Source organism: Octopus bimaculoides, chromosome Z, assembly GCF_046866305.1.
Source record: "Octopus bimaculoides isolate indiv1 chromosome Z, ASM4686630v1, whole genome shotgun sequence".
Lineage (NCBI taxonomy): Eukaryota > Metazoa > Mollusca > Cephalopoda > Octopoda > Octopodidae > Octopus > Octopus bimaculoides.
This window is the reverse complement of record NC_142944.1, coordinates 32,044,404-32,066,264: the sequence shown is the minus strand read 5'-3', so window position 1 is coordinate 32,066,264 and position 21,861 is coordinate 32,044,404.

Sequence of the window (21,861 nt, the reverse complement as noted above, 5' to 3'; positions counted from 1 at the left end):
GAAGAAGCTCAATCACTCGCTACAGATGTACTCAGATGAGTTAATGCTGAAAATGACGATCCTGTACTTTTTCATGTGCAAAGTTGGTGCTTTTCTTTTTTTGCATGGTTTGGCTTTTGACAGAATCATTTGCAATATTAAAATTTATCCTAAAATCTTTTAGCTGCCATGCATATGTTAATAGTGGAGGTACTAGCTTTTATATTTCTGTGAATATATGAAAAATTATGTTAATACTGATTTGTTCCTGTTCCAGAATTGGTTTAAACACATTTTTAAGAAACAGTTTTACTGTTACTTTGTAAACATATTTTTGACAAGATATTGTCCTCCAAGGGGGTATAATTATAATCAAGACAACTGAAATTATATGGCGGGCTTGCATTGCTAGGGTAAATATCTTTCCGTTTGTTTGTGTTTGAAGAGATGATTGGTTGTGCAAAATTATGAGAAGTTGAATATGGGAATTTAACTGTGTCTAGTGAATAATTTGTACTATTTGTGAACACGGTTATCAAATAGTTTAAAAAAAGATATTAGTTACTTGAGTGAAAACTGGAAAATTGCATCATACCAAATGACTGATTTTTTTGGCTTCATTTTTATTTTCGGTTGGGGTGAATGGACATATTTTTCATGCATTAAATTGTCTCTTTATAACCATTCTTTGTGAGTGCTTTATTATATCCATGAACTGATTCACTGAATGTGAAGGTGCATGACTCAGTGGTTAGAGCATCAGGCTTGCAATCATGAGGTAGTGACCGGGCTGTGTGCTGTGTTCTTGAGCAACACACTTTATTTCATGTTGCTCAAGTTCACTCGGCTGTAGAAATTAATTGCAACATCACTGGTGCCAAGCTGTATCAGCCTTTGCCTTTCCCTTGGATAACATCAGTGGCATGGAGAGGGGAGACTGGTATGCATGGGCTACTGCTAGTCTTCCATAAACAAATTTGCTCAGACTTGTGTTTTGGTTGGTAGCTTTCTAGGTGCTATGCCATAGTCATTTATGACTAAAAGGTGTCTTTACCCTTTACCCAATTCATTGAATACCTTTCCATTACAACTTAGTGATGGAATTCTTAAAAAACATTCCTAACTAAAGTGATTAGATTATTCACATACAAAAGATTTATTTTCATATGAACTAAATATGTTACTAGATAAATTTAGTGTTATATATAGGAATTTTATTTTTATATTCTCATCAACAGCAATTTGGATCCTACTTGTTTAACCTTTTAACATTCAGATTATTCTGTTAAATGTAATGCTTATTTATTTGCATTGTTATAAATTAACCATTTGTTTCATAGCTTTTAAATTTCAATGATGTGATTATTTATTTTTAGAATGACATTACAGGGTAGGTGTGAGAGGCTGAATATAGCTGAATATGGCCAGTCATAATATAAAATAGCAGAATATTTGGGTTGGATATGGCCAGTTTAAATGCTAAAGGGTTAAAAAAAAAACCAATAAAAGTGTTTATGGAACCTATCAGCTGATTGAAGGTTCATATATATCTAAATAACAGCAAATCATCATCTCAAGATAACACTATGAAAGGAAGATTCTTTTTTATGAATACTGTCAGTTATCTTAGATCTTTGACAGACAAACTAAAAATAATAGTAATAATAAAGTGAAGATCAAATAAATAATGTTAGTATTTAATTGGCAATAGATGATCATCCCCTAGAGTATAAATATACATATATATCATCATCATCATCATGTTAGTGAAAGTTCTTTCGTCACACATTCTGTGACTTCTTTGGTGACTTTATGTCCCATGTGTCTCCTCTTGTCCTGTTTATTCCATTTTGTCAAAAAAGGAATGGGCAGGAGAAGAGAAGACATACGGGACAGAAAGTTGTTGAAGAGGTCACAGAATGTGTGATGAAAGAACTTTTTCACTGAAAAATAAGCTAAAAATAATAATAATAATAAAGTGATATTGAAGATGAAATATCTAGTGTGTGTGTTTAATCAGCAAAAGATGACCATCGCCAAATATAACAATATCTGTTTCAACACACAAATTTCATGCTGCAAGAATATTGCAAAACAAATACATAAACTCTCTCTCTCTCTCTCTCTCTCTCTCTCTCTCTATATATATATATATATATATATATATATATATATATATATATATACACACACACACACACCAGGAAGAATTAAAAAACAAAAATTTCATAGCTATTGAAAAATGGAAATTTTTTAAATATCATTTTCTATAATTCACGTGTGTGTGTGTGGGGGGGGGGGTGCAATGAGCAAGAAATGACAATACATGCTGTAGAGGATATGGCTTTATTTAAACTGAATGTTTGTCTTGCATCTCAAGTTGCACACCATTGTGATCTACAGGCAAGGGATCACAGCAGGGTGAAACTTGAACCATGAAACACACATTCAGTTTAAATAAATATGAGTGCATTTTTTTCAGATTTATGGATTCTTAGACAGTTTACATGCACACACACACACACACTTATTATTATTATTATTATTATATAAATTTAGAAAATAAAGTGAACATTATAGAATGTGTTGATTAAACAATGTCAAAAATGTTAATGAAGAGGATAATAGCTCAGCTGTTGATTAAATTACAATAATTTCAACTTAATATAGTTGTTAAATACTTTATAAAGGCTGAAGATCGTTTCCAGATCCAACAATGCAGAGCAGCATCTGTCTCAATAGAGTTTGAAAATTAATTATTATCCATAAAGTGTAAGTGAAACAGTTACCTTTTGTTTCATGTCAGACATCTTACTTATTAAGTTCTTCAACTTATCTCTATCTAAATCATCATTATTACTTTACAGATAACTATCTTAAATATTTCAGAAGTTTATTCAGTAATATTCTACTAATTGTATTTAATTATATATTGAATATTTTCTAATTAGATAATTAGGTTTAGTAAAATAATTTAATCAACACTTTCAATGAGATTCTTACTCAGTACAGTATAGAGATAACAAACTTATCCATATGCAGAAGAAAAAAATCTATGTTTTGGCATGACTTTCTTAAGTATGAAGTTAAATTAACCTGATGTGCACTAGGTCTCCCAAAGCGCTTACATTGTCTGTTAAAACTTTCTATTTGATATTTGTTGCTTATATATATATATATATATATATATATATATATATATATATATATGGGAGAATGTACGAAAAAACAACAACAGACGAGGACAGGTGGTGTAAACAACAAAAGGATGTATTAGTATGACGCTCGGGAATACGGAAAGTCTTTAACGTTTCGAGCTATGCTCTTCAACAGAAAGAATACGGAGACAAGGAGAAAAACACGGAGAAAAAAAATTGAATAGTGTTCAGTCAACGGTCAATCATAGTAATGGCTGACCGGAAGTTAGAAATTATACACAGGAGAGCTAAGAAAACGGGGAGATAACAAAGGGGGAGAAAGAACGGTGATCGAAGAACGAGGGCTGTATGTGTGAGAGATAGAATGCTGGTAATCTTGACGTATGTATGTGTGAAAATGGGGAGGGGAGAAAGGAGTTGGTCAGTTGTAGTGTGTGCGTGGTGTGATGTGAGGGTGTTGGTGTGATGTGATATGAGGGTGTTGGGAGGTGGGGAAGGCATGGGTGGAGTGTGGGTTAGGCTGAGGGTGGGGGTAGAGGTAGGGGTATGTAGATAGGGGGTGGGTGGTGGGTGTAAGGAATTGGATGGGGTGGAGTGGAAAGGTAGAGTAAGAGTGTGTTGGGGTATGGTGGGATGAGCTTATGAGGGGGTTGACGATGAAGGGGGAAGGGGAAGGTGGATGTAAGAGAGGGGGAAGGTGGGTATGGGAGGGGGGAGAAAGAGAGGAAGAGAAAGAGAGTGAGAGAGAGAGGGAAAGAGAGAAGAGAGTGAGAGAGAGTAAGAGAGTAAGGGTGAGAGAGTAAGAGAGTAAGAGTGTAGAGAGTAAGAGTGAGAGAGGGGAGAGTAAGAGAGAGTAAGAGAGAAGAGAGAAAGAGTAGGGGTGAAGAGAAGTGGGAGTGAAGAGAAGTAGGAAGAGAAGTAGGAGTGAAGAGAAGTAGGAGTGAAGAGAAGTAGGAGTGAAGAGAAGTAGGAAGAGAAGTAGGAGTGAAGAGAAGTAGGAGTGAAGAGAAGTAGGAAGAGAAGTAGGAGTGAAGAGAAGTAGGAGTGAAGAGAAGTAGGAATGAAGAGAAGTAGGAAGAGAAGTAGGAGTGAAGAGAAGTAGGAGTGAAGAGAAGTAGGAATGAAGAGAAGTAGGAATGAAGAGAGGTAGGAGTGAAGAGAAGTAGGAGTGAAGAGAGGTGAAGAGACGTACAGAGAAGTAGGAGTCGGAGCAGGAGGGGGAGGTGGGGGAGGGAGGGTGGGGAGAGAGGCAGGGGAGGGGGGTTAGATGAAGAGGGGAGGGGAGTTGAGCCCATGTGGTGCAAAGGAGCGAAGAGAGAAGATTAATACCTGTTCACGGCGCAAACGGGAGTCCGGATGGCCCCTGTGCATGGACAATCCAAACACGGACAAGTGTTGCTGCAAGGAGTGACCGGCAGAACGGAAGTGGCGTGACACCGGGGTGTCATTGCCAACGTTGATGTCTCGGAGGTGTTCCGCGAATCGGTCGGCCAGGCGGCGCCCCGTTTGTCCGATGTACAGAGAATGGCAGAGAGAACAGGAGATACAATAGATCATGTTGGTAGAAGTGCAGGTGAAGGAGTCGGTGATGCGATAGGGGGTCGGTGATGGGTGCTGGTGAGGAGGGTGGTGTTGGAGAGGTAAGGGCAACTGCGGCAGCGTGGGCGGGAGCAAGGGAACGAGCCAGGTTGGAAGGTTGGGTTGCGGAAGAAGCTGTGGACCAAGAGGTCTCGTAGGTTATGGGCTCGTTTGAAGGAGGGGAGGGGTCGATTGGGGAAGATGTGGGAGGTGGAGGGGTCGGACTGGAGGCGCCGGAAAGCTCGGAGAATGGAGCGTTGGAGGGGTAGGGTGGTGGGATGGTAGGTGAGGGGAAAAGGGAGGCGGGAAACGGCATGGCGGGTTCGGGGGAAGAGAGCAGATGCACGGTCCACAGAACGTGCTCTGGCAAGGGCAGTGTGGATGGTGGTGGGTGGATATCCACGCAGGCTAAAGTGGCGAGCCATGAGTTGAGACTGAGTCTCAAAGTCATGTCTGTCGCTACAAAGTCTGCGTAGACGGAGGAATTGGGAATAGGGGATGGAAAGTTTTGTGTGTTTAGGGTGGGAGGAGGAGAAGTTGAGATAGGAGTGTGAGTCTGTGTGTTTGTAGTGGATGGAGGTGCTAAGGGCGGAGTGAAGGATGCTGACCGAAATGTCGAGAAAGGGGACAGAGGTGTCAGAGATAGTACAGGAGAAGTGGAGGGCAGGATGGAAAGATTGAACGAAAGAGAGGAACGAGTCAAGATGTTCGCAGGAGAGTGAGGTGGCACCGATACAGTCGTCGATATAACGACCGTATAGTTCGGGAGTAGGACCAGTGAAACTGGAGAATATTTGGGCCTCAACATAACCAACGAACAGGTTCGCGTAGTTGGGGCCCATTCTCGTCCCCATGGCCACTCCCGAGACCTACTGGTAGATATCTCCCGCGAACGAGAAGCAATTGAGAGATAGGACAAGTTCGGCCAGACGAATGAATGTGGAAGTGTCGGGTTGTGGGTTGGGGCGTTGGTCTAGGAAAAACTTCAGGGCACGCAGCCCCTCGTCGTGGGGGATCACTGTATAGAGGCTCTGAATGTCTAGAGTGAAGAGAAGCTTAGAAGGGCCGGGAGGGAAAGAGAAAGAGTTGAATAGACGAAGCGCGTGGTTAGTGTCATGAATGTGGGAAGGGAGAGAAGCCACTAGGGGGGCGAGGACACGGTCTAAGTATTTTGAGATAAGCTCGGTGGGGCAGTTGCAGGCGGAGACGATGGGGCGGCCAGGGTTATTCGGTTTATGGATCTTGGGGAGGAAGTAAATGGTGGAGGTACGTGGGGTACGAACAATAAGGTTGGAGGCGGTGGCGGGGAGACGGGAGGAGAGGATGAGGTCATGGATAGTGGAGGACACAGTCTGTTGGTAGCTGGGCGTGGGGTCGGAGGACAGAGGGCGGTAGAATGAGGTATCTCGAAGTTGGCGGAGAGCTTCAGCCTTGTAGTGGTCCACGCGCCATACCACCACGGCTCCACCCTTATCAACCGGTTTTATGATGATGTCTGTGCGGCGTCGGAGGGATCGAAGGGCTGAGAGTTCGGCTGGGGAGATGTTGAATCGAGAGGGACGCCTGAAAAAGTTAAATCGGTCCACAGCGCGTTGGCAGGCGATATATATATATATGTATGTATGTATGTATGTATGTATGTATGTATTTGTGTGTCTGTGTTTGTCTCCCCACCATCACTTGATGACTGATGTTGGTGTGTTTACATCCCTGTGACTTAGCAGTTCAGCAAAATAAACTTATAGAATAAGTACTAGGCTTACAAAGAATAAGTCCTGGGGTTGATTTGTTCGACTAAAGGCGCTGCTCCAGCATAGCCGCAGTCAAATGACTGAAACAAGTAAAAGAATAAAAGAACTTGAAGTAACCTAACTAATGTCAAAACATACGTATTTTCATATTTCTAATCTTTCTTCCAGAGAAAGGCGAAACAAACGAAATAACAGCAACAGTAGAGTCAGATTTGGATGGGTATTAATAGAGATAAAAGCATTATTTATTACCTGCAAAAGTAAGATTGGGGAACCAATGGAGATAATATTCCTCCATTTTGATCACTCTATAAGTGATCTGTTAAGAACCTTGTAATTATATGCACATAATTAAGAGTAATAAAACCATCGGTTGGCTGCAGACATTACTCACTTGCTCAGGAGTAATGTCCATGAAGTAAAAAATAATCGTGATGTCTGTCACTCAGAAATAATAGACCCATGAACAGTTAAGGAAGGATGGAAGAAAAAGAAAACCCAAAATAGGCTACCTCGTATTTAGGAGGATTGTATACATCTGACTGTGGAAGATGAAAAATGTGAAGATAGTGCCAATTATTGTTGTGGCCTTGGGGACATAGACAAAAGGAATTGAGAGGAATATAAAGGAAATGAGAACAGAGTACCCAGTAGAGCTGTTGCAAAAGGTTTGCCTCCTTGGCATGGCCAAAATAATCAGGAAAGTATTAGATAGTTGAAGAGAACAGATAGCATGGTATTATAGGCTGCAGGTAGCAAGCTCACTACTTATACGAGACTCCAGTAGTCCCAACAAAACCCAAGTTATAATAATAATGATAATAATAATAATAATAATAATAATAATAATAATAATAATAATAATAATAATAATAATAATAATAATAATGAATTCAAATTTTGGCACAAGGCCAGCAATTTTGGGATAGGGGTATGTCAATTACATCAACCCCAGTACTCAACTGGTGCTTATTTTATTGACTCCAAAAGAACAAAAGGCAAGGTTGATCATTTTAACTCAGAATGTAAAGACAGACAAAATGCTGCTAAGCATTTCACTCAGCATGTTAACGATTCTGCTAGCTCGCTGCCTTAAATAATAATGATAATAATAATCTTTTCTACTAAAGGCACAAGGCCTGTACATCGACCCCAATGGTTCACTGGTACTTAATTTATCGACCCCGAAAGGATGAAAGTCAACCTCAGCAGAATTTGAACTCAGAACGTAAAGATGGACAAAATACTGCTAAGCATTTTGCCTGGCATGCTAGTGATTCTGCCAGCTTGCCACCTTCAATAATAATAATAATAATAATGATGATGATGATGATGATGATGATGATGATGATGATGATGATGATGATGATGATGATGATGATGATGATGATAATAATAATAATAATAATAATAATAATAATAGGGAAGTTAAGCAGTTCTGGTCGCTGAAAAAATAGCAGTAGTACCAATAATTGTCAGAGCCCTGGGAACAGTGAGCAAAAATCCGGAGAAGTACGTGGAACAAATAGGGGTTGCAATAAGGGTGGAGCACTTGCAGAAAACAGCACTGCTTGGAATCACTCGAATACTCCGGAAGGTGCTCGAAAAATAAGAGGAGTTACCTTAGTTCACTGGTAGTGAACAGCTGACACTGTAGTACATCTCCAGTGTTAGAAGCTGTGCAAAGGCAATGATAATAATAATAATCCTTTCTACTATAGGCCTGAAGTTTTTTGTGGGAGAGAGTACTGGTCAATTGCATCAACCTCAGTGGTACTTATTGATTTTGAAAGGATGAAAGGCAAAGTCAACCTTAGTAGAATTTGAACTCAGAATGTAAAGAGTGAAAAAAATGCCAATAGACCTTTTGTCTGATGCACAAAATGATTCTGACAATTTACCTTTTAAATAATTCTTTCAAATTGGCACATGGTCAGCAATTTTATCAGTTCTGTAGGGATGAAAGGCAAAGTTGTCCTTGATAGAACTTGAACACAGAGTCTAAAAGCAAACAGCTTGCCAGACGAAATACTGAGTAACATTTTAATAATTCTGCCGGATCACTACCTTAATAATAATAATAATAATAATAATAATAATAATAATAATAATAATAATAATAATAGTTTCGAATTTTGACACAAAACCAGCAAGCTCGGGGAGGGAGTAAGTCAATTATACTGACCCCAGTGCTCAACTGGTACTTATTTTATCGATCCCGAAAGGATGAAAGGCAAAGTCAACCTTGGCAGAATTTGAACTCAGAACATAAAAATGGACGAAACACCACTAAGTATTTTGCTCAGCTTGCCACCTTAAATAATAATAATTCTTTCTACTGTAGGCGCAAGGCCTGAAATTTTGGGGGGATGGGACTAGTCAATTAGATTAACCCTAGTGTTTCACTGGTACTTAATTTATCGACCCCCAAAAGGACGAAAGGCAAAGTCAACCCCAGCAGAATTTGAACTCAGAATCTAAGGATGGACAATAATAATAATAATAATAATAATAATAATAATAATAATAATAATAATAATAATAATAGTAATAATAATAATAATAATAATAACAATAATAATAATAATAAAAAATATTCAGACAAATACATAACAAAAACACCAGGACTTACAAATATATATAACATACAGAAAATTGCACTACTGGGCACTGCACACATCCTATGCAAAACACTTTCAATACAGTAATCGTAAGAGTATCACAGCAAACCACAGCACATACCCAAAGCACACAGAGCTGCGCTCGGTAGTGAAGTGAAAACACATTATAAAATAAAACTACTGAACAATAATAATAATAACAATAATAATAATAATAATAATAATAATAATAATAATAATAGTAATAGTAATAATAATAATAATAATAATAATAATAATAATAATAATAATAATAATAATAATAATAATAATAATAATCCTTTCTACTATAGGCACAAGGCCTGAAATTTTGGGAGAGGGGACTAGCTGATTACACTAACCTCAGATTTTAATTTAGGTCATTTTAACCACTTTGGGATCATATTTCTGTTGAAATATGCTGCCTTTACTTCATTTAATTTTAAAAGTAATGAATTTAAAAATTAGATATTAGTGACAGAGGCAGTATTGCAGAGATACAATGGCAACCTGTATATCCTACTTAAGGCGGATGTATTATAGGTGTGCTGTAATTTCGTCACATTCACCCTAAGAAAGTCTCAACTTTGTCATCATTAAGTTAGTGTTTGAAATACCAGCAGGAAATTTTGTTGGAAAGTTTTAATTTAGATCACTTTAAAGCAAGAATTTTGTATTATAGAACCAAGGATGATCTGATACTCATAAACCCATGTAAACACTTCCCTTGTAGCTTAGCTTAGAGATGGAGGGCAGTTATTAAGCTAATCTATACATGATACTTTTTACTTTCTATGAAGATAGTTTTTGGTGGCATTCCTACTGAAATCATTGAACTCACCATGATAAGTTACTTTCACTGATATGTCAATAATAATATCAGAACAACTACAACACCTTACTCCCCAGATCATTGCCAGATAACTGGATAACTGTCCCCTGCTTGGTATTGCTTCCAATAAGACAACTGATCTCTCTTCAGATAATTGTTACCTGACAATTAATAAATAGTGCAATTATTAATTGTTGTATTAATCATTGTAATTATTAATTAAGCAATTATTATTCATTGTAATTATTCAGTAAGTATCCATTACTTATGTAATTATTAATTGTTGTAATCATTAATTATTATTATACTGATGTACAGCCTGCAATTTACAATATTGGTGGAGAAATTATACTAATATCAGAATATAAGTCTTATTATTGGATAACAGATAAAGCATGAAAATTTAAAACCTTTATTAGCTGTATTATCAGGTCATTCCATAAGTTCTGTCCGAATTTTGAATAAAGAAAACAAGTGATCAAATGTTATATTTAATTGAAATTTAATCCTCAATGTACTTTCCCTGATTATCTATAACTTTCTTCCATCTATTTACAAGCTTTTTAATCCCATCAACGTAAAACTCTTTTAGTTTCAAAACAAAGAACTCTGAAATGTCAGTTTCGACCTCCTGGCTTGCGAAAGTTATGTCCTCCAAATGATTCTGTAAACTACGAAACAAATGGTAGTCTGAAGGAGCAAGGTCGGGAGAATAAGGTGGATGAGGATTTTTTTCCTAGCCAAGCTCTTCAATCTTCTGTGATGTGATCTTTGCAGTGTGGGGTCGTGCATTGTCCTGATGAAACATCACTTCTTTTCAATTCACTAAAGCAGGTCTTTTTTCCTTCAAAGCTTGGTTCAAACACTCTAATTGCTGACAGTAGACTTGAGCATTGATTGTTGCATTAGGTGGTAACAATTCAAAGTGAACTACTCCTTTGCAATCCCACCAGATAGAGAGAAGAACCTTTTTCCCATGAAGTTCCCTTCTCAGTTGTGCTTGAGCTTTTTCCCTTTTACCAAGCTGCTGTTTACGACGTTTTACATTTTGATAAAAGATCCATATTTCGTCACCAGTCACAAGTCTATCCAAAAAGGGTGAAATGAGTTCATGAGAATGGAGAAAAGAGCAGATGTCAACTTGGGATTTGCAGTTGCTTTTGGACAATTCATGAGGCACCCATTTTCCAAGTTTAGGAATCTTTCCAAGTTGTTGAAGATGACGATGAACAGCTGTATGGTTTGAACTAAGCTTTATTGCCAATTCTTCAACTGATAATGCAGAATTTTCTTCAAGTAATGCCTCAAGGAGTTTATCATCAAACTCAACTGGACGTCCTGTTCGATCTTCATCTTCAAGGCTGAAATCTCCACTTCTGAATTTTGCGAACCATCTTCTGCAAGTTCTTTCATTCAAGCATTCTTTCCCATAAACTGAATGTATGTTTCAAGTCGCATCAGCTGCAGAGTTTCCTTTTTTGTACTCATAAAGCATTATGTGCCTCAAATGCTCTTTGAATACTTCCATGTTAGAAAAGGTTTTAATCAAAGAAATTTTAATTCTATTATTCTGTAAAATAATATTTAATTAGTTTAAATATACACAAATACATAAAAATAATTTTTACTTCCATTAGACATTCTAAAATACTATTAAATTTCATTCAATTTTAAAAATGGTAAAATCAGACAGAACTTATGGGATGACCTGTTGGTATTTATATGCATCCCCATACTTGTACTTTTTCTAAATTGTCTCTTGGTTGGGGAAATTATCCAGGAGAGAAATTAACTGGGGTTAGTTGTCCTAGAACTGATTCTGATGTCTTTAGATCTATTTGTTATAGCCAAGACACTGATTAATCGATGGCCCAGTGTATTAACCTTTTAATATTAAAGCCGGCCATATCAGGCCCAAATATTCTACCTTTTATGTTCAAACTGACCAGATCAGGCCTATCACATCTGCCTTACAATGTCATTCTAAAAATAAGTAATCACATAATTGAAATCTCACAAAAAAAACAAGATACTACATGATTAATTCAAGCTAATTTGAATAAATAAGCATTATGTTTGACAGAGTAACCTGAATGCTAAATGGTTGAGCTGTAAGTAGTAAACACTGAAAGTAAAATAAGATTGCATACTAACAGTCTTCTCTGAAAATTATAATTATATTTTGTTTATTAAGGAAATTAAGATTTCTACAAAAGAGATGCAAAATCAGTTTCTCTTTGACTCAGCAAGTATCAACTGACGTACATTGGTTTTTATGGATTATAAACCAACAGTTAAGTATTTTGATCGCAGACATGATCACTGTACACTTAACTATACCAAACTGCGATATAGTACATTGTATCATGACTAACACACTAACTGTTTACAGTTCAGTCTACATGTAAGTTCATTATGCATCTCAGTGTTACTTAATTTTATGTTGAAGGTGAAAGCAACACTACAGAATTGACAAGTGGTACTGTGTTTTGTAAACGACTTGTTTCTTATCAAGGAAGAGATTTCTTACTCATCAGAAACTAGATAAAACCATAAGATCCTCAAACACCTGTGAAAATTCACCATTGAAACTAAACACTTTCTAAGTCAAACTTCTGACAGCAATAATGACTGAGCGACTACTTCAACAACAACAACAAGTGCTGATTAAAGATCAATAACACAGATCAATGAAGGTAATTGTGCTTGCATGGCTGAAATAACTATGGTGGATTAAACAAACAAAGTATATGGTAAAACAGATGTTAAAGTGATAATAGAGATGACAGTATGATGATTTTTAGAGTCAGTAATAACGATCTTAACACTGGTGATGATGATGATGATGATGATGATAGTGGTGGTATTGATTATAGTGGTAGTGGTGGGAGATTACTACAGTGGCAATGATTATGATGATGAGTGAGATTAGTGAAATTAAAGCTGAGCTTTAAGCTAAGATTGACATTTCTTTTCTGGCATCAGGCAGCCATATTACAATGGTCGGTGGCGTAGGGAGTGAGGGTGGTGGTAGGTTTGGGGGTGTGGGAAATGATTTTCTAATAACATTACACTTTAGCAACAAAAAAATAACAAGAAATATGTAATTATATTTTGTATTTGACAAGAGCTGGATGTTAACTCACACAACAGTTTGCTAATTTATACGGAACAGGGAGATAAACAAAAGTAAATAACAGCTGTGTGCGGGTGAAAGGGATGGGTAGGGAGCCCATGTTACCATTACCTTCTCTCTTTTACTTGTTTTCTCTCATTAGGTTGTGGCCATGCTGAAGCACCAACTAGAAGAGTTTACTTGGTCAAATTGACACAAGTGCTTATTTTTTGTTTAAAGTTTGGTACTTACCTTATCAATCTCTTTTGTTACACTGCTAGATATCAGGGATGTAAACAAACCAACACTTGTCATGTGGCGGTATGGGACAAATGGACACATACACATACATATACATATAGACATATATATGTGAATGGGTGTGTGTGTGTGTGTGTGTGTGTGTGTATCCCACCTATTTAGCAAAGGGAGCACTTCCACTTTCACACACATGTATACACACTATAGAACTTCTGCCAACCAAATTCACTCACAAGGCTTTGGTTGGCTTGAGGTTATTGTTGAAGACACTTACCCAAGGTGCCATACAGTGAGACTGAACCAGAAACCATGTGATTGGGAAGAAAATTTTTTACCCAACTAGTTGACTTCATATTTAAAAACCTTAAATAGAGAAGGTATTCTCTAGCTAACAGGTAACTTGGGTCTCTGGAAAGACAACAAAAGAATGAGAATCTGAGGTGATTATCCCAATTTTTTAAAAGGGAAACAAGAGAGAGTGATCTAATTACAGAGGAATCTCTTGTTGAACCTTCTTGGTAAAGCCTATGCTAGGCACTTGGGAAAAAGATATAGGGGAATTGTTGAGTCCAAACTGAGTGGCTTCCATCCTGGATGCAACACAACTACTCTGTACTTATCCTTACCAATGGCCATGAATATTGATTAATGATTGAAAAAGTATGATTACAAATACAAGTGACTGAAATAGGTCCTTTGAAGGACCACTGAAGTAATTATGTTCAACAGGATGCGTAGCTTAGAGATCAGGGAGTCTCTCCAAGTGAATCCAATACTTCTCAGCATTGAGAGTTCACAGCACCGTAACTACAGACATGTGATTAGAATGTTGCAGGAAAGAATTACAAAATAGATTCTTCAAGCCAAGCTAAGCAGAAGGAGATCTAAGGGCAGACCAAGAACAAGATAGTTGGATAATATCTATAGTCTCAGTTGGTCACTCTTGAGCACCCAGCCAAAAAGTATAATGATAGTTGCTTTTGATAGGACCCTATAGAGAAGATGTCCGAAGACTATACCCCCATGACCCTCCCAGGAATGGGAGATGGAGAAGATGGATGGCTGTCTTAAATTTCTTCGGGCATGTCATAAATTTCTTCAGGCACATCATGAAAATAAGAAAAGCAAATAAACATTTCATTTCTGTATTACATGCCTGGAGAAATTTAGAAAAATTTAAGACATTTCTGAAGGAATTTAAGTTCCTACTGTAATGTCAGAGTGAGTGGAAATTGTAATTTTTACTTCTTGATTTTGAAGATTTTAACATATGAAAAAATAATAATTTCGATAATAAATGTAATTAGCAGATGATGAAACTAGTCTATTTAATGCATTCAAGTGTTTTAGTATTTTGTGACGTCAGCTGAAAGTTATATCTGCAGGTAAGTAATTATGTACCTTGTGCAATGGTCACAACATGGCAATTATATTAAACACTTAACAGACAGTTGATTAACATCAATGAACAATCAGCTTAATTAACATCAATGAACAAATAGCTAATTAACATTTCATCACACACAACTGTTGATGTATGAATACATGTACGTTATACATGTATCTATATGTGTGTGTGTGTGTGTGTGTGTGTGAGTGTGTGTGTGTATACATACATACACACACACACATCCATCCATCCATCCATACATACATACATACATACATACATACATACATACATACATACATACACACACATACACTTACACACACACATGCACAAGGTGTTGAAGCTAAATTTGACTATTTTTTATGTCTTCTAATTTCAGAAACTGCTTGATGAATTGATGAACAATGAATGATTTTGGAGAGCATAAAGGTTAAAGTTGTTGTTGAGAAAAAGTTAGCTGACATGGAGGATTGGAAGGCATCTGAATATTGGAAAAAGTTACCTGTATCATAATAATTCATGCCAAGTGGCAAAATGCTACATTATGACTGCTGCTCAATGCTCTGTGAACACTGCAAAGCCTTTTAGGGATTCCCCCCCCCCACCACCACCACCACTGCAAGATAATCAGTGAGGGATGAGTAAGCCACCACAGTTTCATGTGATTGATCTATGAATTGATCAATCAACATGAAGCTGTGCTGTGATGTGGCTTCTCAGATCTAAAATTTGTCCCTTTTTTTATCCTATGAAAACTGTTTGGCAATCTAAAGAGTTTACCACCAACCACATGGTTCTGAGTTCAACCTCACTCCATGGCAGCCTGTCATGTGTATGTGTGTGTTTGACCCCACTACTGCTTGACAATTGGTGTTGGTATGTTTACATCCCTATTCAGCAAAGGACACCAGTAGAATAAGTACCATAATTAAAAGAAATAAGTACTGGGGTTGATTCATTCAACTAAACATTTAAGGCAGTGCCTCAAAATGGCAGCAATGTCACATACTTGGTGACCTCACTGGTGCTGTTGTCACATAAAAAGAACTCAGTATACTCAGACAGGTGGAGAGCCTGAAGGGTGAAACAAGCTCTACTGTTAAACCAGCCAACCAATGCAGTGTGGAAAATGGACATCATATATATATATATATATATATATATATATATATATATATATATATATATATATATATATATATATATATATATATATAGGCACAGGAGTGGCTCTGTGGTAAGAAGCTTGCTTTCCAACGGCGTGGCACCTTGGGCAAGTGTTTTCTACTGTAGTCTCAGGCTGACCAAACCCTTGTGTGTGGATTTGGTAGACAGAAACTGAAAGAAGCCTGTTTTGTGTGTATGTATATATATATATATAGCAATGTTAAATCTCTGAATGAGGTATTAACAGTAACTGCACAACAAGGTGAAGTATATTTGCCACTTAAATGCAGCTGATCCCTAAGGGTGGATGTTACTGTTGCTTTTAGCCCCAGGAGAACATCTCCTCCAGCTGGCTATTGACACACATCTGTGTCCTGTCTGTATTTGCAAAGCGAAGTCACCACCTCATCCCAGGTCTTCCTGGGTCTACCTCTTCCACAAGTTCCCTCAACCGCTAGCATGTGGCACTTTTTCACACAGCTATCCTCATCCATTCTCACCACATGACCATACCAGCACAATTGTCTCTCTTGCACACCACAACTGATGCTTCTTAGGTTCAACTTTTCTCTCAAGGTACTTACACTCTGTCGGGTATGCACACTTACATTACACATCCATCGGAGCATACTGGCTTCATTCCTTGCGAGCTTACACATGTCCTCAGCAGTCATGGCCCATGTTTCACTGCCATATATATATATATATATATATATATATATATATATATATAATAATATTAGGGACAAAATCCAAAATTACAGGTAAAAACTCAATTAAAATCATACATACATACATACATACATACATACATATATATATGCTGTTTAATGCTGAAAAGTTTCAAGTCCTATGCTATCAGCATGCAGAGCTAACTGCAATACCAATAAAATACACTGCACTTGGTAGGATTGCAATCCCAGAGATACAGTCAGTGAGACCTGGGCATTTACATGATTAATAATTTATCATTCCATGTACATGTTGCTAAGTTGGTAATGAAATGCAGACAGCTGACTGGATGGATTCTTAGAGCTTTTAAATTGAGAAATCAGGAAACCATGCTGGTCCTCTGGAGGACATTTATCCAAAGCCTCTTTGACTAATTCTCCCAGCTATGGTCACCAACCAGTGCAAAATTAATTTCAGGACTTGAGGCAATTCAACAAAGCTACACAAAGAAGTTAGACCCTCCATTATTATTTACCATATATATAGCACTGCATATCCCTTACATCTCCTCTCCAGGGAGTAGAATTCCAGTTCCTTCAACCTCACCCATGCGTTTTACTGATTCTATCTTCTTTGTGTAGTGGCATTGGATCGCCTCTATTTCTGCAATTAGTTTAACACTCTATGGGGACCACAACTGGGAGCAGTAATCCAGAAGACTGAGGACAAAGGTTCTCCAAAGCAGAAGCATTGTGTCCCTGTTCCTGGTCCTGAAGGATCTAAGGATCCAACCTACCACCTGCCTGCATAATGTTGCCATCTGAGTAATGTTTACATGGAAAGTTGTGTTGTTGCTCGTGTGGATTCCCAGGTCATGTACCAACTCTAACTCTCAGATTACATTGCCTGCTGGTCCCATGTACTTCAGTTGTAGTTTGTTTGTGGGCTGATAGTGGAGTGCTTCAAATTTTGCAGCATTGAATTGCCTATTATACTCATTAGCCCATTTATATATTGCGTTCAGGTCATTCTGAGAGAGCAACCACAAACAGTAGTGGTCCCAGCACTGTTCCCTGGGGGATTCTGCTGAGGATTGGCGTCACTTCAGAGAGAGCACCATTTGCTATGACAGCCTGACTTCTGCCCTTCAGGAAATCATGTAGACACTCTTCCAGTCTACCAGCAATACTGAGGTCACGCAATTTGTGACATATCATCCCATGACCAACTTTGTCAAAGGCCTTGGCAAAGTCGAGATATATCACATCCACATTTGAATAGTTGAGCTGTTGCTTTAGTACCTTGTCGAAGTGCTGTAGTAGCTATGTTAGGCAGCTCCTTCCAGGATGGTAACCATGTTGCATGTCTGTAAGCAAGACATTTTCTTCTAGGAATGTGGTCAGTCTTTTTCTGACAATGTGTTCCATGATCTTGCTGACATGTGAAGTCACAGAGATAGGCCTGTAGTTTATGGCATCTGCTCTGCTTTCTCCTTTGTGGACAGGACAGATTATTCCTTTTAACATTTGAGGAAATGTATTGTATTCAAGGGAACTCTGGAAAAGCATTTGCAGTGGTTTTGCAAGAGCTTTCATGCATGTTTTTAACAAAATTGCTGGGAGTTCATCTGGGCCTGTTGCAGAGTCTGAGTTTATGATAAAAAAAAGATCACTGATGTCCAAGAAACAACTGTGTGGAAACACAGAGACAAGCTTACACATTACTTGTTCACTAGGTGTAGCCAGTGGTTATGCAAGGTTAGTGAGTAATATTTTTGGTGTAAAACGAGAGAGAGAAAGGGAAATTGATACATGTCTAGTGAGACAGTTGCAAGAGAAATACCTAGCCAAGGATAAACCTCTGTACCTGGCTTTCGTTGACATGGAGAAAGCCTTTGACAGGGTCCCCCGATCCCTTATCTGGTGGTCAATGAGGAAACTTGGGATAGAAGAATGGCTAGTGAGAGCTGTGCGAGCCATGTACAGAGATGCGGCCAGTAAGGTGAGGGTTGGAAATGAGTACAGCAATGAATTCCGGGTAGAGGTAGGGGTCCACCAAGGTTCCGTCCTCAGCCCCCTATTATTTACCATAGTCCTCCAGGCAATCACAGAGGAGTTCAAGACAGGTTGCCCCTGGGAGCTCCTCTATGCTGATGACCTTGCCCTAATTGCGGAGTCACTATCAGAACTAGAGGAGAAGTTTCAGGTGTGGAAGCAAGGTCTAGAATTGAAGGGCCTTAGAGTCAACCTAGCTAAAACCAAAATCCTAATAAGTAGGAAGGTAGATAAAACACAAACCCCTTCAGGTAGATGGCCCTGCTCAGTATGTAGAAAAGGAGTAGGTAGTAACTCTATAAGATGTACCCGGTGCAAGCTATGGACACATAAGAGGTGCAGCAACATCAAAGGCAGGTTAACTAGCAAGTTAGTTTTTGTTTGTGGCAGATGTTCAGGTGCAATAAAGACTGCAAACAAACAGGAAACAACTTCTATCTCATTCCAGGGTGAAAAACTAGAGGTAGTCGATAGCTTCCGCTATCTGGGCGACCAAGTTAGTAGTGGGGGTGGGTGCGCTGAAAGTGTAGCTGCTAGAATAAGAATAGCCTGGGCAAAGTTTAGAGAGCTCTTACCCCTGCTGGCGACAAAGGGACTCTCACTCAGAGTAAAAGGCAGACTGTATGACGCATGCGTACGAACAACCATGCTACATGGCAGTGAAACATGGGCTGTAACTGCTGAGGACATACGTAAGCTCGCAAGGAATGAAGCCAGTATGCTCCATTGGATGTGTAATGTCAATGTGAATACCCGTCAGAGTGTAAGTATCTTGAGAGAAAAGCTGAACATTAGAAGCATCAGTTGTGGCATGCAAGAGAGACGATTGCGCTGGTATGGACATGTGGTGAGAATGGAGGAGGATAGCTGCGTGAAAAAGTGCCACACCCTAACAGTTGAGGGAACCCGTGGAAGAGGTAGGCCCAGGAAGACCTGGGCTGAGGTGGTGAGGCAAGACCTTCGTACATTGGGCCTCACCGAGGCGATGACTACGGACCGAGACCTTTGGAAATGGGCTGTGCGTGAGAAGACCCGGCAAGCCAAGTAAGATCGTTGCCAGTGCCCCTGGACTGGTTCTTGTGCGGGTGGCACATGAGATGCACCATTTTGAGCGTGGCCGTTGCCAGTACCGCCTGACTGGCTCCTGTAGGATTTTCGAGCGAGATCGTTGCCAGTGCCCCTGGACTGGCTTGTGCGGGTGGCACATAAAAGACACCATTTCGAGCGTGGCCGTTTTCGTGCGGGTGACACGTAAAAGCACCCACTACACTCTCTGAGTGGTTGGCGTTAGGAAGGGCATCCAGCTGTAGAAACTCTGCCAAATCAGACTGGAGCCTGGTGTTGCCATCCGGTTTCACCAGTCCTCAGTCAAATCGTCCAACCCATGCTAGCATGGAAAGCGGACGTTAAACGATGATGATGATGTGTATCATATACAGGTATGGCTATATAGATGTGGATTTTGCTCCGTAACTGCTTGATCTCAACTTCTATCTAACTGTGTGGCATTTAGAGTAAGTTTTCTACTGTAACCAATATAGTGTAAATATAATTGAAACTGTATGTATATGTGTTGTGTATCTGTATGAGGACATTCTACACCTCTGCAGAAAATCAGCAAGCTAAAAGCAGTAATGTTTGTTGACATTCTTTGCCAACCAAGTCACCCTCTAACTCTGCACTTTTGAAGACAAGTGAAATAAAATATCGCTTACTTGAAAATTACAAAAATATTGAAGGTTTAATGATAGGAGAAGCATCCAGCTATGAAAACAATGCATCAGTGATATGTATTTATCCAATCCATGCTAGCATGGAAAAGCAGATGTAAAACAAATGACTATATGGTAAAACTTTTGTTAAGTTTTGTGTATGAAATTACACTTCCAAATTGTTAGTCAACTTGAAGATATAAACAGATAAGACACTTACTCAAGGTGTCATGAAGCTGAATTAACCCTAAAACCACACGGATGTAAAGTGAAATTCTTAACCCCACAACCATGCTTAAAATTTGTGATATCTGTTTTTATATTTTTTACACTCTCTGAGTCACCCACTACACTCTTGGAGTGGTTGGTGTTAGGAAGGGCATCCAGCTGTAGAAACTCTGCCAAATCAGATTGGAGCCTGGTGTAGCCATCTGGTTTCACCAGTCCTCAGTCAAATCGTCCAACCCATGCTAGCATGGAAAGCAGACGTTAAACGACGATGATGATGCGGCTGCTTTTTTTTGTCTCAATTACTGTAAAATTATCATCTAATATGTTATTCATTACATCACATCTCTATTTGATTACTGAGTGCTCCAGTGCTGGGGCCACTAGAAAATGCACTTAGTACACTGCTAAGCAGTTGGTGACAGGAAGAGTATCCAGTTGTAGAAACTAAACCAAATGTCTTTAGGAGCAGTAGTTCCTAATAAAGAATTACTCAGACTGTGATGACCTGTCCAACTTATACAAGCATGGTAAGTTGACAGACAACAATGGCGGCGATGACGACAATGACCAGCTTCTATCTACAGCCTTGGATGTTTTGGGGGTTCTGTTGTCTCAGTGTTAATGAAACTCATGCACATGGTAGATTATGGTATATTTCACAATATACATTAGTTTTAATATCTGGTTGACCCTCCTTTAGCATCAATTACTACTTTTATACTGTACATATGCAACCAATTATGAGTAAGACCAACGTCCAAAATTATGTTTCCTTGATTATTTCAGAGTTTTATGCTAAAACATGTTGTAGATACAGTTAATAAACAGTAAAATACCTAAAACGAGGGAGTTGAGTGAGTGTGAATGAGGTCAAATTGTAGCTCATCATGAAGATGGAATATCTGAAAGGTAAATTGCTCAGAAAATGAAATGTTCTCGATGTGCAGTTCAAACGACTCTCAAGTGCTTCAGAGAGATGAAAGATGTGAAGACAATACAAAGAACAGGTAGAATAAAGATTACATCACCTCATGATGACAGATCCATCATCTGTCATTTGCTCAAAAACAGGGGAAAAACATCATTGGGGCTCTGTGTGGACTTCAATGAGGCAAGTACTTCACAAATATCAACCAGTACTGTTAGAAAAAGGCTTGTCGAGTACGGTCTGAAAGGCTGTAAAACCAGGAAGAAGCTATGGGTTTCTGAAGCGAATATGGAAAAACATCGTTAGTGGGCCAAAAACCACTCAAATTGGACCAGTGAGCAATGATCGACAGTTGTATGGTCTGATGAAAGTAACTATGAAGCAAGATAGT